The sequence below is a fragment of the Phalaenopsis equestris genome, unplaced genomic scaffold (assembly GCF_001263595.1).
Source record: "Phalaenopsis equestris unplaced genomic scaffold, ASM126359v1 Scaffold000840, whole genome shotgun sequence".
NCBI lineage: Eukaryota > Viridiplantae > Streptophyta > Magnoliopsida > Asparagales > Orchidaceae > Phalaenopsis > Phalaenopsis equestris.
The window spans coordinates 3194191-3212907 of record NW_018165280.1 but is presented as its reverse complement, the minus strand read 5'-3'; the positions used below and the strand labels follow the sequence as shown (position 1 = coordinate 3212907).

Sequence of the window (18717 nt, the reverse complement as noted above, 5' to 3'; positions counted from 1 at the left end):
CGCCAAATCATTAGTCTTCGAATGTATCAGGAGTCCTAATGTAATATGTTTTCATGATAATACTGTAGCAAGATAAAAATTTTAATAAAAAATATATTAAATGAGCAAATTATATTACAATAGTAAATATTAAATGCATTTTATAATATTAACATGGCAACATTATTAAACGTAATAATGCTAATAATATTATATTTATAGATAATGCACTGTCCTGATAACACTAGATAACAATATTATTATGACCCTAGATTGTAATGAACGGCAAGGAGTCTGCCACAGTTCTAATAAAAAAGCAGTCCAAAATAAAGGAAAAAAAATGAAATAATAATTTAAATATTTAGGAAAGAAATAAATAATGTAAAATAAGGGGGTAGCAGAAGCAGAAGGGTTTCGGTTCTAGGTTTTTATTCTTCTCGGTATTGGGTCCAGTGTTCTCTATAAATATCACTTATGTCTGCAACTCTCTTCAGAGCTTTAGGTTTTCATTATTCCTCTTCCTCTCCTTCTTTCTCTTCTTCTTTCTCTTCAGTACATGACAGAAGACCATGGCCTTTCTTGTAGTCTTCCACAGCTTTCTTGAACTGCATCTTTTCTTCTGCGGTGGGAGATTAGGGTTAGGGTTGCAGTTCAATAAAGCTGTGGGAAATTACAGGGAGAGGCCAAATTCTAATGAAGCTCGGCCATGAATCCCATCTGGGTTAGATCTACAACTTTCATTTGTATCTTTTTCCATAACTTATTGGTTAATATTTTTCACCATATTTTATTTTCTTATAGGCAAATATGATGGGTAGCTTTTGGATTATGTGCAAGGGGAGATCATTTTTGATGTTCTATTGCAAATATTTTTCATTATGTCAAGATTATATGAATTTGATTCTTGAGAAGGATAGTTGTGTAACCTTTTGCATGTAAATTTCATTATAGATTTCATTTATATGTGATGCGTCAAGGCTTATAAGGCAATAAAAACCTAGATAGAGATGACATGCAAGCATAAATTTTGCTTTCATTAGACTTATGTATTATAGTTTAATTCTGATCTGTTTTATTCATTGGCAGATTAGATTTTTCTTCATTTTTATTTATTTTACTTTTAAAAATAAGTACATAAATGATCTCAATGTTAAGGGACCACAGTTTTTGTCTATGCTTTGCTGTCAAGTTCATTGGATCTGATAAACCTAAGGTGGGTAGCTTACAGATTGTTATTATGATGTGTTACTTAACAATGATTAATATGTTCTTAAGATTAAATTAATTGTCCCCCAAGATTAGACTTGTTTTGTTATGTTTTTGTTAACATGCATGGAAATTAATTTAGAATTTCAGTAGCAGTATGCTGTTATTCCTTCAACATATATGCTGATTATTTGCATGGTTATGAACATATATATATACAGATGAAATTATGTTGTGGGGAGATAAGAGGAATCTTTATTTGGATCTATTTGTGAAAGAGCATACTGAATGATTTCATATGAATTTTGCAATAATTGAAAAAGAAAAAAAAAAATCTTTTATAGAGTTTCAAAGGGTTTACAATAACTTTGTGAAAAAAGCAAAGGTTGAGGCTGAGTTGTAATTCTTATTTTCTTATGTTGTGGCCCCTAATTGTTGGTATTAGATGTGCTAATTTCATCTTAATTTGCTTTCTTAGTGCTGTTTGATGAGCTGTGGCATGCCTTTTTTGCAGATTTGCTTGAATAAGAAATGATTTGTGAATGAAGATATAGATAATACATGTGATCATATTGTGGCTTAAGAGACAACTAGATAATATTATGAAATGTACAATTATTGTGTTTGCAAGCTTGTCGTTTTCTTTTTATGCTAATAAAATGGCCATTCAAACATTTTAACTTTTTTTTTACAGTTTTATTTTCTTAATCAAGCTTAAGGGCCAAGGATGAGACTTCATGTAGAAGGAATTCAAATTTATATCTTACCTAAAATTTCAAAAAATATTTACAGAGTAAGAGTCTGTTTAGGGCAGCTGCAACTTATTGAATAATCTGCTGATAAGTTTGGTGCGGTGACTATTAGAAATTTTTTATTTTTTATTTGGAAAAGCTACACTGCTGCAAGAAAGTTGTCACCGCACATAGATGGATGTGGTGTGAAAACGCTACTTTCAGTGTTTTCAAAACGTATAAGCTGCCAAAACGCAATTTACCCAAACAGTCCAGGTGCATCTTCAAAACTCCACCGCACCAAATAAACTGCCCCAAAAGGACCCTTCAGAAAATAGTTATTTAGAATTATGATTTTTTTTTTTATTTCTTGTTTTCTTCTGAAAAGGAAAACTTATATTATTGTATGCATTGAAAAATCCAGCTTTGTGGTTCAGTATGTTTGCTTGCAGTTTTAAAATAAATTTTAAAATAAATATTGATTTCTATTTACATCCAAATATTTTTTGACCATATAAATAGACTTATTTTCTCTCCATTATTTTTTTCATTCATTTTCTATAAATTATAATTCTTTTGGTTTCGGATCAGAAAGAAAGTATGTATAATTGATTCGACTGCAAAGCAAGGGCATGTTTATTTCTACTCTTGTGCAGACTATAAAAAAATTTTGAGTGACAAAAAAATAGAAAGCAGGCTAACACATGAGATTCCATTTATGTGTCAAATGGCTTATTTTGATCTTATGGGAAGAAATCATGCTTTAAGAAAGACAATTTCTTTTTTATTTTTATTTTTATTAACGAAAATAAATCATCATATTTGCGGAGTATATGAAGTTTTAAATTCAGGTCAGTACAAATACATATTCAAATGATGAAATCTAGCACATTCATCATATTTGGAGATATAATTTCCTATCTACAAGCAACAAAGACCAAATTAGTTTCTCTCTGATTCGAATGAAAATAGGGGTTTTCTCTTCCATTAATTTTCCAGTTATAAATTTAGTGTTGTGTGGTGAAGTGCTATTTTAATATCTTAGTTTTGCACAAAGATCCATTACATACATGTTAAAGAGTTATATGTATATATATGAGAAGACACCAGAATTTTTTTCCTGAAAAAACTTGGAAAGGGAAAATGCGCGGGGTCTAGCTTAGTCAAAACATTCATTATGTGATTGTAAATATATAAGTCAACTTTTTTCTTAAATTAGAGAATATGAAATTATAATGTTGATGATTGCAAAGGTTTAGGGTGTGTTCATGTACAATAATCATAATTCGATCACAATAAAAGGGGTTGATCGCGAAGGTTGTAGTTGGTGGTTGCAGCAGCGGCAGTTTACCACGGAGATTGTAATTAGAGGGTGTAACAACGTCAGTTGGCGGCACAGTTGTAGTTGGTGACTATAAGATAATCAGTTGGCCTCATAGACTGTAGTTTGAAATTGTAGTTGTAGTAGTTGGCCTCATACGCCACAGTTGTTGACTGCAATATCATCATTTGTCAATATAAATTTTAGTTGATTGCTACAATAGCGACAGTTGTACATAGAGGTTATAGTTAGAAGTTATAAAAATAATAGATAGCAACATATGTTGCAGTTCGTGATTGCAATATCGCTAGTTGGTCATATATGTCAGAGTTGATGATTGTAATAACGTTAGTTGACCACAAAGGGTGTGGTTGTGTGGTTGGTGACGATAACAGTAGAGGTTGATTATATATGTCATAGTTGGTGATTGTAATACACCAGTTCACAACATAGAATGCATTTGGTGACTATAATATCGTCAAGTAACCACAAAGACTATAATTAGGGGCTACAATAGCGGTAGTTAGCCACAAAGTTCATAGTTGGAAGATGAAATAATAATAGTAGGCCACATATGACGTAGTTCGTGACTGTAATAATATCATTAGTTGACAATATAAGTCATTTTTTGTGATTGCAATAGCATCAATTTGCTACATAGGTCATGGTTGGTGTCTGCAATAATAAGAGTTGACCACATAGGTCGTAGTTGGTGACTGTAATATCATCAGTTGGCAATATAAGTCGTAGTTGAAGACTACAATGGTTATAGTTGGCCACAAATGTCACATTTGGAAATTGTAACAATAGTAGTTGGTCGCATAAACCGTAGTTGGTGGAAGTTATAATAGTAATAGTCGACAACAAAGACTGTCGTTGGTGGTTGTCAATATACAACATATTAAAAAATATAGGTGTTCGCAACAATTATCAAATTTTGACTACAACAGTCGTAAGTAGTGGTTATAGGTGGTCGAAATAAAATGATGATGTTTGTTGACAGTTATGGAGACTAGAAGTTATCATTGGGCCTTTAATACGAAGTTATACATTATAAGTGTATTTAGGATTTGACATTGGCAAGTAAGTGTCACTGATGGTGGTGAGCAGGGGCAACTGTCAATAATGGTTGATTGGTGTCTACAAAGACCAGAAGTTATCATCGGGTCTTTAATATGATGTTATACGTTAGGATATGATGTTAGTAAGCAAGTTTCACTGACAACAATGATAAGGAACAGTCTATCATGGTTGACAATGGTCTACATGTGGTAGTTGATTGTAGTCAGCGACTGCGATGGCTAAAAGTTATCATTTGAACTTCAGTCCAAAACAAGCTATGAAATTACTCTGCCTTTCTTCTTCGCCTCGAGTGAAGAAAGAGGGTCTATTTATAGACTGTTAGATAAGGGTATTTTCTTCTTTTGGTAAATAATTTCCTCAACTAGTTGATTGGGCGGCTTGTATTGATTCTCTTGTTCATAGGATTTTTTTTAATAACCTCATAATTAAGCGAGCTTAGGCTTCTTGGATTCCTCTCGTTGAGTCACTTAATTTTAGTATAAATATGTCAAATATGGAGTTCATTTGACCGTTCAAGTGACGGTTCAAAACCTCTAAAAAAGTATTTCAATAGCTTAATCTAGGCTTGATTGGACCCAGATTGAACCAATTTCGCTATGATCGGATTTGTCTCATTGAGACGGTCGATTTGACTATAAACATCCTAAAATCGGGCCCTAGATGATCTTGAATTTGAATAAGGAATGTTTATTGCTCCAAATATGCATCGAGACTAGTGCTTGATGATAAAAAAATTATTGATGACGCATCATCAGCCATTGTGATTTTTAAATCCAAAAAAAGATTTCTTTTTCATTCTCCTCACTGATAATATACAAGAATCAAAATAGATTAAACTTCTATTAGCCATAATGCTACAATACAAATATCAGTGTAAGCGAAGTTAAAAGTATCAATCTCTTCATAAAAGTAATTGAAGGCACTTTCACCAAATATCTCAGCACAAATAAATGTATGTGCAAACTTATATGCATTTTTGGAAATATTCTTGATATGATTTCATCAGGAATATATTGAGGTTTTTTTTATCTCTTTTTTATAGTTAAGTGCAAAAACTTCATCCAAGTCGGGTTAAAGATTATAAAAAAAATTCAGCTCAGGTTAATGAACGTTAGAACATGTATGCTAGCCTGAATACTTTTTTAAAGCTGCGCATAAGTGAAATTTCTCCCATTATGTGAAATGCATTTATATACTTTCAGCTAGTTGCTGAGTACAACTCAAAGAAACTGGCCAATATTGGTCTATAGCATTGATTTGAAGCTTGCCATGTTTTTTTTTTAGGGAAATGTATTTGGTGATGTATCATTTTCTGCATGATAGGGTCCTTTTGAACTAGCCAAGCATGGCAGTGTCATTAGGCATCAACACTAATCTGACTGTGTACCCTAAGGGCATTCATGACTTATGAGATTAGTGCATTTATGAATTATGGACTCATTTGGCAAGTTGGCCCTAAGAGGGTGATGGAGATGTTAGATTTGATTTTATGTTTCATCTCATGTATTTTATGTGCCATTATAAGAAATGATAATTTGTTTAAAGCTTAAGAACCACTCAAATTCTAATGAACATGTAAATTTGAAAGATGCTTAATGAATATTAATTAGAATTGAATTTAGTATATTTTGGTGTGAGAGAAAGAATGATAATTTTCCATTCTTTAATAAGGATTTTTTTTTTATCATTTCTATCTTTCCATATTATGAGATGCAATCAAGATTATGAACGCTCATCTATAACTTTGAAATGGTGAACCGATTTGATAATATTTGTAAAAATTTAACACAAATCATATATGATGAGAATGAACATCTTTTAAAGCCGTTCTAAGTAAGAATTTAGTTCATTTTTGAAATCATTTGTTTGGAACTATTTTCTACTTCTTTGCATTTGCACTGGAGAAAATGTATTTGATTTGAATACTAACATCAAGTAATTAATGGATTCTTTTTTCTCCTTAGTTGAATTGTAAATTAGGGCATTATATTTATTTGCTTTGATCAATCATCTAGACTGATTTAATATACAATAGCGTACAACTTTTGATAGTGAAGATTAATAATAATGATTCTAATGGGATGTTATTTGATTATAAATTAAGTGAAAATTTTTATAATAGTAGAAGTTTCTAAATATTTATATAAAAAGGATATGATCTCCCCCTCCCGCTCTCTCTCTGTCTCTCTCACATGATCTTAAACCTTAAATAGGTTCTCAAACAATTTCAATTTATGTCCATAGACACATGCTTGAACTTTTTTGTTCAATTCTACTTTTCATCATACCTCATAGCTTCAAAGTGCATCTCAAATTAACTTCTCATTCATATGTATTATCTATTTAAATCATATCATATATTTTTCTTTGTTTAGTATATTTTATATTGTAAATTTCTAAAATGAACGGTAAATTGCATTATAGTGACCTTTACATATTTGAATTCCATATAAATTAAATTGGAGTGTGAGTTGATAGCTTGGATGGGGAACATTGGTTATACTTGCAGTGATGTTAATTACTGTTACTCATGCAAATAATAACCATATGATTATTGTACTTACAGGAATGTCATGTGCCATACGTGCCTTGAGTGTATAAATGTGTTTGTCATACTAATATGGGCATAGTAGGTGTGCAAAGTTGATGTTGCGTGCATATATAAGAACATCTTACTTGTTTCATTATTGAACAAGAATTTATCATTCTATATATATTATGTGTTAATGGGGGGATATATACAAAGCATGTTATAGAGAGAGAGAGAGAGAGGTATATAGAAGGGAATAAAATATTTAATGCAAGGATGGTAATATATCCTATGCGGCCATGTACTCTTGTAGTTTTCTACTACTATCTGCATGACTAACTATTGCCATTATACTCTTCTACTACGACCTATGTGGTTAATTGCTACTGTAGTTACTCACTATAGTCTATGTGGTTAATTAATATTACAACTCTTCATTACGGCCTATGTGAGTAACTATGACCTATGTGACCAATTGCTACCACAACTCTCCACTACGGCAAATGTGATCAACTACATCCTATGTGGCTAGCTGCCATTTTAGTTTCAAACTACTATGTGGCCAAGTACTACCAAATATGGCCTATATGATCAACTGCTAATATGACTTTCACAACAACCTCTATGACAAATTAACGTGATTACAACCACTTTCTACAACATTTGTGACAAACACTGCTTTTACAGCAATCAACTATGACTTTTGCGGCCCACTATTGCTATTAAAATTAAGAAAACATTTGTTATAGCCCAATTACAACTATTAAACTTAGATGACTATTGTATATTTGTGATTATGAACATTTTAATTCTATATTCTTGAATTCAGTTAAGAAGTGTACCTGTGTACAATATTATAATGAATTATTTTGATTGGGTCAGGCTTCATTGTCTTTTCCTTTTCAGTATTTTGACATGTTAAAAATCTCAACGTCTCCTCCTGCTACTTTTTTGCATGTGTTGGATCTTCACGTAACACTAGGATGTTAAAGTATGACTTTATCGTCATGAATCTTCTGGTACGCTACAAGCAGTATAACAAACTCACTTATGAGGTTGTTTATTATTCACATTCTTGTTGAATGAGAAGCAATTCAATACAAGTATCTTTTTTTTATATCAAATATTATTTTATTTTGAATATTTGCCCTGATAAATCTGTAATAAAAATATTTCATTGTTGCTAACGAAGCAATTTTTTTTATGATTAATTGGTCATATGCCAAGTTTATTGACCTCAGCAGGTTTGTTCTGGTTATTTGTTGAATATGCATGAATTGTTCTTTTTGGAAATTAGAGGCTGAAGTTGACTAATTAGCTAAAATCAAAGCCTCTAATTGATGCATTGTCGTTTCTGGTGATTTTTTTTAGGAAGATTTACATACTGACCACTCAATTCTCATGTATTTACATATCCGACGCCTAATCTTTAATTCTTACATACATACCACCTTCCTCGTGCAAAAAAAATGTGTGTTTCACTTTTCAAAAGTTAAAATGGTGGTACTTTTGATAGGATATGAAAGAATAGGGAGGTATAAATGTAAAAATTAAACTTCAGGTATTAGATATGTAAATACATAAAAATTGGGTGGGATGTATGTATATGCACCTTTTTCACATTGAAAAACTTTTTATTTAATCTTAAATGAAAAAAAAAATAAGCATATATTTTAGTGTACTATATATTTATAATTTTTACTTTTTAATATAATAAATTGATATTAAGTTTTGAAAGAGCAAAAAGTTAGTCTAACCATAGCAAGAGGCGGACTCAAATAGGGTCCAAGGGGTCAATTGCACCCCCACCCCCCTCAAATTCGAATTTTTATTTATACAAGAGAATAACTTGGTCTTTTTTCCCGTCCTGAAATATCAATTTTACCCCTTTTGAAATATCATTTTGTCTTTCGTTGTTCTAACCCCTCCTAAATTGGGACTGGAGAACCAGTTTGCCCCTCAAATGAGAAATATTTGCGTACATAAGATGTACGCAGCGCTGCGTACATCAGAGGTTATTCTGGGGGTACAGGGGAGTTATATCCGGGTTATACCGGAGGTTACAAGGGGGTATAACCCAGATATAACCCCATTGTACCCCCTGAATAACCCCTGATGTACGCAGAGCTGCGTACATCTTATGTACGCAAATATTTTCCCAAAAAAGAGGCCGATTCCACCCTAGACCAGAACACTCCCCCAAGCGCCAATAACATTCAGGCGAATTAAATAAGCCCCCCTTATAACCTCCGGTATAACCCGGATATAACTTCTCTGTACCACCAGAATAACCTCTGATGTACCCAGCACTACGTACATCTTATGTACCGAAATATTTCACCTTCAAAACAAAACCCTGCTCTTACTTTCCCCTTTGAAAAACCCAAAGCAGAACTGAAGCAGAGCAAGGAAGAAGCGAGCAACGAAATGCATCCCCTTTCCCTTTCTTTCCTCATTCTAGCCTCCCAAATCCCTTACATAACTTCTCCCCCCGCGCAACTGCAACCAGATCCAGCAGCCATCCAGCCTTCCGACATCTTCCCAACTGCAGTGCCGCCGACGACGACGACGATCCCTGCGTTCCCGGAGCAATCCGCCGCCACTGCTACGGGATCCACCTGCCCCCTCGACCTCTCCGACGACCTCATCGCTGGAATCTCTAAATCCTGCTCTCCCCGCCACCCCCGCCCCGCCTCACGCTGCTCTCGCCGCCGCCCTCTACACAGCCTCTGCCGCATCGATCCTCTCTGCCGCCGCGCCCTCGTCTTCCGGCAACCTGCCTCTGCTTCCCGACGACTCCGAGTCCTGTGCGAGCGCAGCCGAGCGGGCCATTAAAGCGCGGGGAGTGGAGCTCCCGCGCGTGAACGCCACTTGCGGCGCGGCTTACTGCTACTGTGGAATCCGTTTCCGCCGTCTCTCTTGCGCCTTCGAGGCCGCCGGCAATGGTGAGCTGCGGAAGTGGGCCCCGCCTAAGAAGTGGGCCCGGAAGCTCAAGAAGGACTGCACCCGATCCGGTCCAGCCGGGTGCTCGCTCTGCCTCACAACTCTCAACAAGGTGAGTCACAATTCCCGTCGCCGTCCCCGTTCCCCATGCGCATTGTGTTCTTAATGCCAATTAAAGGTGTAAATGAATCAAGCTCGAGCTCGCTTGTTAATGAGCTCATGAACCGAAAGTTCAACCTTCAATTTGAGCTTGTTTATTAAATGAGCTTGAGACATCCTGACTCGACTTAGTTGGCTCACGTGCTGACTCGATTAGCCTAACTCTATTCATTTTAATGTTTTTTTTCCAATAAGCTGCATCCTCCTCTTTCACCGGCCACCAATACCTTCTCTGATATGAATCGAACTTATGAGTTTGTTATAGCCACTTTGAGGTGAGCTAGAGCTCGCCATGCGAACTCGACTCCAGCAAGAGCTCGAGCTCACAATTTGACAGGCGAGTTTGATAATGGCATATCTCAAACTCGGCTCAACTAGTTTACACTCTTCCAGTGATGCCTACTTAAATATTCTCTTATTTAACAATAATAATAATTTTCTAATGGATATTCTTTACTTATTATAATATTTGATTTTTTATACTTATTTATAAAACTCATTTATATTTAAATCACATTAGAAATATACCAACGTTAAGTTAAGAGTGCCATTCGATGATCATAATACACTAATTAGAACACATTACAATGCAATTAATTAAAAGCTATAATACCCACAAAATAAAGTGAAATTTAGGGTCAGTTTGGGGCAGTTTATTTGGTGCGGTAGTGTTTTGAAAACACACCTGACCTGTTTGGGTAAACTGCATTTTGGTAGCTTATCGTTTTCAAAACACTGAAAACAGAGTTTTCACACCGTACATGTCTAGGTGCGGTGACAGTTTTCTGGCTGCGGTCTAGCTTTTCCAAAAAAATAAAAATTTGTAGTAGCTATCACATCTAGTTTATCAACAGATTATCAACAAATTATTCAATAAACTACAACTGCATCAAACAGACCCTTAATTGCCGTAGCAAATAAAGTTCAATCTAAAAGCTATATTATAATAATCATAATATAATAGAGCATAGTTAAAAAATTACAATAACTTAGATGTAAATATAAATGATAAAATAAAAATAAACATTTATCAAAGATAAACAATCTATAATAGATTAATGCAAAACATGAAGAAAAAAAAAACTTCTAAAATAAACCTATGAATCTATATTACTATGAAATAAATCTAATCATAAATAGTCCATATAAAATTTCATACAATTGTTTTTGAAGTGTATGATTTGTTATATTATATTTGATGCTTATATATAAAGGTTATATTATAGGGCATTAAAATGAATGAGATAACGGCGGCCCATGTTATGAAGTATGCTTACTTGGGACATTAGACATATTTTGGTATTAATAATATGTTTAATTGATTTCTTTCTAGCTTCTACTCTTTAGAGAAATGTTAATAATTGCATCGAAGTAAATGTCTAATTTTTAAATGAACATATATGCATATAACCAACAATTTTTAAGATTTAGAGATTTATTAGAGTGAATAAACAATATAGCTTTACTCTTGAAGAAATTTTTTCTTAGAAGAGCTTGCCAATCATGTCAATTTCATTAGCACATGAGATTAATTCGTGGTAGAGTATTGTTCAATCATGACGTATTCTAAGCGCTCAAATATGAGAAGATCGTCTAAACTATGTACTCACTCGGTTAAAGATATTTTTTGCATTAACAACTCTTATCGACCTTCCTCGTGAGGACATTTGGTCAAAATTTACAATATGGTGTTGCGGTTGTTGAGAAGCTTTCACAACTTTCGATCTTTGACATGGTCTCTGTTATGATATGACTCATATACCATATAGGGACAGAAGCTAGATCGAAACGGAGCGAAGCGGAGCGAAAGAATCTGTTAAAATTGGGAAGTTGCGTGGGTTGGGGTGCGGGGGCAAAGCCCCGCGGTAAAGAGGTAATGCTGTAATTACATATTGTGTCTAGGGTTTATTCCTGGGGTTATAAATAGGCATGTTAGTAACCCTAGGAGGAATTCTCTATTTTGTAACATCTTTTCTGAATATTGAAAGAAACTTGCCGCTCTGCTCCCTATGACGTAGGTATCTTTGTCGAACCTCATTAAATCTCTGTGTTCTTCCGGATTTGTGTCGATTACTGTTTTTCTTCACCCTAATTTTCTCAACAGTCTCAAATCTCTCTTCTTAGAAAATCAGCAATATCATCTATCAAAATTTTCATAGTTCGATTCAATTTAAACCTGCAAATGAATATAGGGTGGTGAATTCGGTCGGTTTTGATAGATTTTTCTAAAATCTCTCAAACAAAAGCATTCTAAAAGCTGAAATTCAGAACCTAAACCATTTTTGTTATTGGTCAAATTGAAATGATCAAATAGAGAATCAATTTGGATTGAATGTTTCGATTTAAAATAAACTTGAATTTGAACTACATTGAACAATTTAATAATCATTTATTTTTTTCTCATTTAAATAACAACTTAATATACCAAGATTTCAAAGCCTCTCTCTTTTCTTGTATCAATTTTTCAAACTTAGCAAGATCAATTTCCTATTTGGTGCAATTCTCAAAAGAAATAACAAAAACATTAGATTCATTGACATCATTAGCCTAGTCCAATATAGAGAAATTTAATCATTACATGCTCTATAAACAATTCATATATAAAAAAAACATTTTATTTTCTTAAATTAAAAAAAAAATCATCCAAAATATATACTTTGCTCATTACAATAACCTAAAAATAAAGCCAAATAATTAGTTGAACTCCTTGTATCATTTATCATAAATAATTTAAACAAAATTGTTGTCTTCACTATTCTGAATCCTTAGAATTTAAAAAATCTTCAAAAGACTTGACTTTTTTGATCATTTGTTCAGATTGTCCATCCTTGGCCTCTTGAGTAAAAATAGGATCATCCCTGCAACATTTAAATTTTGATAATATTAATCCAAAATTAAAATAATTTCATGTCAGTACTTAATCTTAGATTACAACCATCAATTTAACATGTGTTGGCATTATTCTATTGGAATATGGAACAATGAAATTGTATATATTTATAGAATCTGATATAATCGAAAACATACTAATATGTATAAGAAATGTAAATATCAGTTATCTCCATTGGTTATTGTTGAGAAAATTAGGGCGAAGAAAAACTGTAATAGACACAAATCCAGAAGAACACAGAGATTAACGAGGTTCGGCAAAGATGCCTACATCATCGGGAGTAGAGCGGCGAGTTCCTTTCAATATTCAGAAAAGACGTTACAGAATAGAGGAATACCTCCTGGGGTTCTAACAGTAACAGACCTATTTATAACCTCAGGAGTAAACCTAGGCATAACATATAATTACAACATTACCCCTGTACCATACCGCAGGGCTTTGCCCCTGCACCCCAACACACGTAATTTCCCAATTTAGACGGATTATTCCGCTCCGCTTCGATCCAGCGTCTGTCCCGATATGGTATATGAGTCATTCCATAACAGTTATAAATGCAGATACATCGCCTGATTCGCCTCAACTGCTATGTTGAATGCATTCACTTGATGGTTAATGCATATACAGTAGTTTCAATAAGGAATAAACTAATACTAAGAAGAAACTATGCAAAGTCTGATGAACTGACAATCACATTACTTTAACTAATAATCATCTTTTAAGTACAAACATGAATCTAAAGTTTGTTATTGTTTTTTTGTTCCAATCTGAATCAATGAGGAAACTGTGAAAACATTTGTTGAACACTAGGGCAATGTCACTTTCTACTTATAATCACCTTTTAACTCCAAACATAAATCCATGGCAAGATATGATAGGTTAAAAATCCAAAAACAAGAACAAAGAAGCATCAGTCCACCAATAATCAAGAGAGTTCAATATTTAACAAAAAATATTACCTATAGTATATATTAATCATAAAAGCAAACAGAATAAAAAACTCAAAATTTAGTATAATAAGCAAATCAAGTAGATTGATTATACACAAAATATAACATATAAGAAGTAAAACACAAAAAAAAGGTAGTCGAAAACCTGCAGTTTTTTTAAAGAAGAAAACTATTGTAAATAAGTAGTAGGGACCTATCAAGTATTAAATAAGTTGCGGCAGTAGACTAGCAGCAATTGATGCTCAAGCCAAAAGCTATAAAAATCAGAATTTTGACAAAAAGAGTAAACTACCTCAGGTTGTATGTATGCATAGGAATCATAGTTGGTAAAATAATGGAAAAAAAATTAACAAATGGACAAACAAATAGAACTAAGAAAATACAACAGTTTCAATGAGAAATGATGGATGATTCGCTTAATAAATATATATTTCATTGAGAGTATAGAAAATACAGTAGTTTTAATGAAAAAAAAACTATAAAGTGGTTAAAATAATGGAAAAAAATTGTCGAGCGGAAATAAAATTAGAGAGGCGCTTATAATTGACTGAAACTTGCAACATCCAATACTTCCTTTGCAAATGACTGATGATGTCATTATTGGAACTTGCATTATTAACTATAATTGAAAAGACTACATCAATGCTCCAATTAACTTAATATTTTTCAACTTATTGTCCAAAAGGTTTACCTCTATGACTATATATTGGACAAAAAATAATTGCTCTTTTATCTAATTTCTAATTTTCATTAATGTAATGACGGGTGAGATACATACAAATAATTCTTTGGATGGATGTTTGTGTGTCAATTGTTAAACACACTCTTTTGCATGTTTCCTTAAAAAATTTGTTTCAAAGTAGCCCTCTAATCTTATGTAGAATTGAAAACAATCACGGGTGAGTGTCCAATGAGAATGAATCTGAAATATTGAACAACATTGTGACATAAAATATTTAAACTTGTATCCCCCAACGTGTTTAAAAGGTAATTCACCAATAATAAGCATAACTGCCAAAGCCTTCCTAACATTATTTTAGTCAAATCTCTATGCTTTATGGCCCCGTTCTTTCCACAATAATTGCATTTACTCATTTTTTCCCCATCATTATTTTTGTATTTAGTAAAGTAATTCCAAACATCTGATCTTGGATGTACTGGCTTTCTCTTCTTTTTTTCAATTGGTGGGGTGTTACTTGAAGTACCACTTCACCAACAGCATCTACTTTGGGGTCAGCACTTCATTTTGGAAAGAAGAAGGTGCATTTGAACTCTTGTCACTATGAAACATCTATAAAATTTAAAGGATGAAAATTTTAACATTTGATTTAAACAAGAATAAAAATAATTAAAGAAAATCTTATAGAACAAAATCATTTGCTTAAACATGCCATCAAATTCCAATAAAATAATAACTCCCGATATTTCATAAAAATTATATACATATTAAGTAGAATAATTAAAAAGCAAAAACCTGATCACTCTAAGAGTAAAGGAGAATGGAGTCTCAATTGTTGGTTTAAAACATTTAACTTTCAAAATTTATTGCTGCAATGAATATGTATAACCACAAAGCACTGACACGCTCCAAGTACTGCGAAACACTGGTCACTCACACAAGTATACGTCGCGTAAGGTTTAGAGTTCCGGTCTTCATTCCGCAGGGAACGAGATGAACCCAACTTTTTGCAATTCTAGTTTAGTAATGTCAGTTCTAGCCTGAAAAGTTAAATTTGCAAGTTCAAATAAGTATCTATCCTAAAATTTGAAAAGCAAGTCTACCCTATGCAAGCAAGTAGTTCTTTAAGAAATTCAAGTGTGAAAGATTTCTCTTTTAAATGGTCAAGTGGTGGATAGAGCAGAGAATTAAGATTCAAAGATAGTGTCAATCAGAAGCAACATTCTTCCTTATCCCCTTCCGGTGGTCGAAGGAAGATCAGTAGACATGATTTTAGTTCCTTAAAACTCTTAATGAGACCAATAGAAAATATCTACCATAAGATTTCATAAATACATTGGCAATATTCTATTCTAATGATTGTGGCTAAATCTTTCATTCCACAATAAATTCTTTCGGACCTCAATTTTCATGAAGGTTTCAACAATCCACTGGCAAGGCAAAAATAAATTAAGAATACGAGTTAACACAACACTTTTAAACATTCCATGCAAATCACTTAAGCAACCTTAATCTTATCTAACCACCATCCCAATTCAAGGGAGAAACAAGAAGAACTACTCACGATTCATGACAAAACACATCAACACAAATTTTGAATTAAGAAAAACCATCATTCATCAACTCTTTACAGAGATATCCAAAGGAAAACACAACTTGAATGTACTTTTCTCCTTCTCAAATAAGTAGTTCGATGAAGTCACAAAATAGTTAGTATTACACTTCAATCCTCCCAAACACTATTTTCTTCTCTCCAAAACTTCTTGTAAGTCGTTTGACCTTCCCCAAGAGTTCTCCACGCTCCAAGTTGCAAAATAAAATGAAAAACAGCCCTCATAACTTTGTTTACATCTTTTATATAAGTTCTCCCGACGAAAAAGCATGTCAGACTGCTGGAACCATTCATTTGTGAGTACTGGCGCCCATGGTTGGCACCTAGATGCTAGTGTCGTAGTGCCTAGGTGCTGCACTATAGTGCTTAAGCTTTGCATGTGTAATGCCAATATTCCAAGCACTTGGGAAAAATGGCCAAATTTTATGTCGCCTGAAGCCTAAGCGCCTATGTGCAGTACCTGGGCACCCAATTTCCAGTGCCCCACTGCAACATTTGCGGGGCCAGCTTTTTGGCCTCTTGGTTTTTACTCTTCTCTAGATTGATTATGACGCTTAGGCACCAAAATACTATTTTTCTCATTTTTTCCTTGTTTCGAATTATGGTTGCTCCATTTACCTGATTCCTATAATAGAATACTAAAAACCTTCCAAAAAGCATAATATAAACATACAAAAAAGTAGAATTAAGTTGACAAATAAGCACATTACATACACATGTCAAGCACCCTCAAACTCTCAATCACATGATACAAATTCAAGCAACAACTAGGGGTGTAAACGAGCTGAACACGAGTGAGTCCAGGCTCAGCTCGTATTCGGCTCGTTTATATTTAGAGCTCAAAAAGTGTGCTCGTATTCCGCTCATTTGCTTAACGAGCCGAACAAAAGTTGTTCACGAAAAAAGAGTCATTTTGACAACCCTAATCACGTAGCCATAAGATGTTAAGGGTTGGGGCAAGATTTAGAAATTATTGTTTATATTAAAACATCATTTGAATCTGATTTAATAATTTTTATTCTATTTTCTTAATTAATACTTTTAATTGATTATAAATGTTTGTAGCCTCGTAGTCAATTAATTTTTTTAAAAATAGTACTCATTAATATATATATATATTTGATGAGTAGTATTTCGAGTTAAAACCAAGCCGAACAAATAAATCTTTGTTCGTGTTCGGCTCGTTAACTTAGTGAACGAGCCGAACACGAACTTCTTAACAAGTCGAACACAAGTTGTTCGCAACAAGTGGTTTTGACAGCCCTAGCAACAACACATGAATATCTAGTTCATTGATAAGGCAGAAGTTTTAGAATACAATTATATCCTTAAAACGACAAGCACCTACGAGCTACTTATGTGATTCTTACAATCAATAATGTACATTTTGTTGCTCCAATAGTCTAACTAGACCCAAAATTAACCTCTAATCAGCTAAGAATGTCTCACCAGCAAATAGCATGACCATAATTGGTTCCAATCGCATGGAGTTGATAGCATAATGCAACACCAATAGCCAAACTACTATACTAGTAATCTATGCATCTACCCCCAATCAACCAATGACATTTGTGTCACCTACAAATGGAGAGAGCATAATTTTAAAATAGAACATTCTCATAACCCATTCATTTTTCTCATTTTCTCTTGTCTAATTAGTTTTACTTTTTAACATATAGTAAATAGTGTCAAAGTTTTGAGAAAAATAGATTGAATTCTAAATAGGCTTGATGTCTTTTCCCTTTGCTTTCATTTCATTAAATAATAATGTTACAATCTATTTTAGGTACAAAATATTATGCATAATCTATTTTAGGTAACTTAATAATATATATTCTCAATCTAAATATTTAGCTAAAAGGGAAATAAATTAGAATAAAAATATTGGAAATAATTTAAATAAGGAAGCTCCTAATTATAGAATACTTCTAATGTAGCTGCCTGATTGACACTTACCCCCCCCCCCCCCTCAAATTGATGCTAACTGATCAAGAAACATCAATTTGCTAACAAGAAACTGATAACACTGTCGGAACCAACAATCCTCAAGTCATGAGTGCCGAAGCCGAAAGTACCGAAACCGAGAATGCCAAAGTTTCAGATACAACTTTTGAACCATAACATGATTTGAGTATGTTTTCGTTTAATTTTTCTCTTTTTTTATTTTAAAAGGAGTCGCCAGCTTGTCAATCGTCGTATAATTCCCCCATTCGAATAAATCTCCCTCCCGAACCATATAAATGATTTGAGGAGGAGAGGAACCGAATAAGAAGGGACATACGACAAAGTCACAAACAAGAGAAAAAGTAAAACGTGGAGAGTCTACGTGCGATAAACCTCGCAAGGATATGTTAAGAATGTTCGCCCAAACAAGATCGGGTGGAGGCATCTTAAACCAATATCCGCGAAAGAAGTATCTACATAAACTACCCATAACCAGAGAGTCAGGTGTATGTACCTGTTCTGGGGTCAAGAGCACTCCCAGAGGAACGTGTTCCTACTGGTTAATTACATCTTGGGGGATACCCAAGAATACTCTCGATAAAAGGAATTTCGCTTCATATTATCATAGACCTGGGGAATAGGCAACCAAAGGAAGGTTATTCCGTGTGGGAACAGTCCCAATGCTTTAAAGCT

The 18717-nt window shown here is 33.6% G+C and overlaps 1 long non-coding RNA gene and 1 pseudogene across 1 annotated transcript in view; one reads left to right on the top strand and one right to left on the bottom strand.

Moving 5' to 3' along the window:
* The first annotated feature begins 9197 nt into the window (after window positions 1–9197).
* On the top strand, window positions 9198–10344 carry LOC110031726 (annotated as a pseudogene).
* A 2412-nt stretch (window positions 10345–12756) lies between these two features.
* Window positions 12757–18717, bottom strand: part of LOC110031543 — a 24887-nt gene continuing 18926 nt past the window's right edge. The window contains exon 2 of the long non-coding RNA XR_002294746.1: window positions 12757–12810. This is a non-coding gene — a long non-coding RNA (uncharacterized LOC110031543). The remainder of the gene's footprint in view (window positions 12811–18717) is intronic.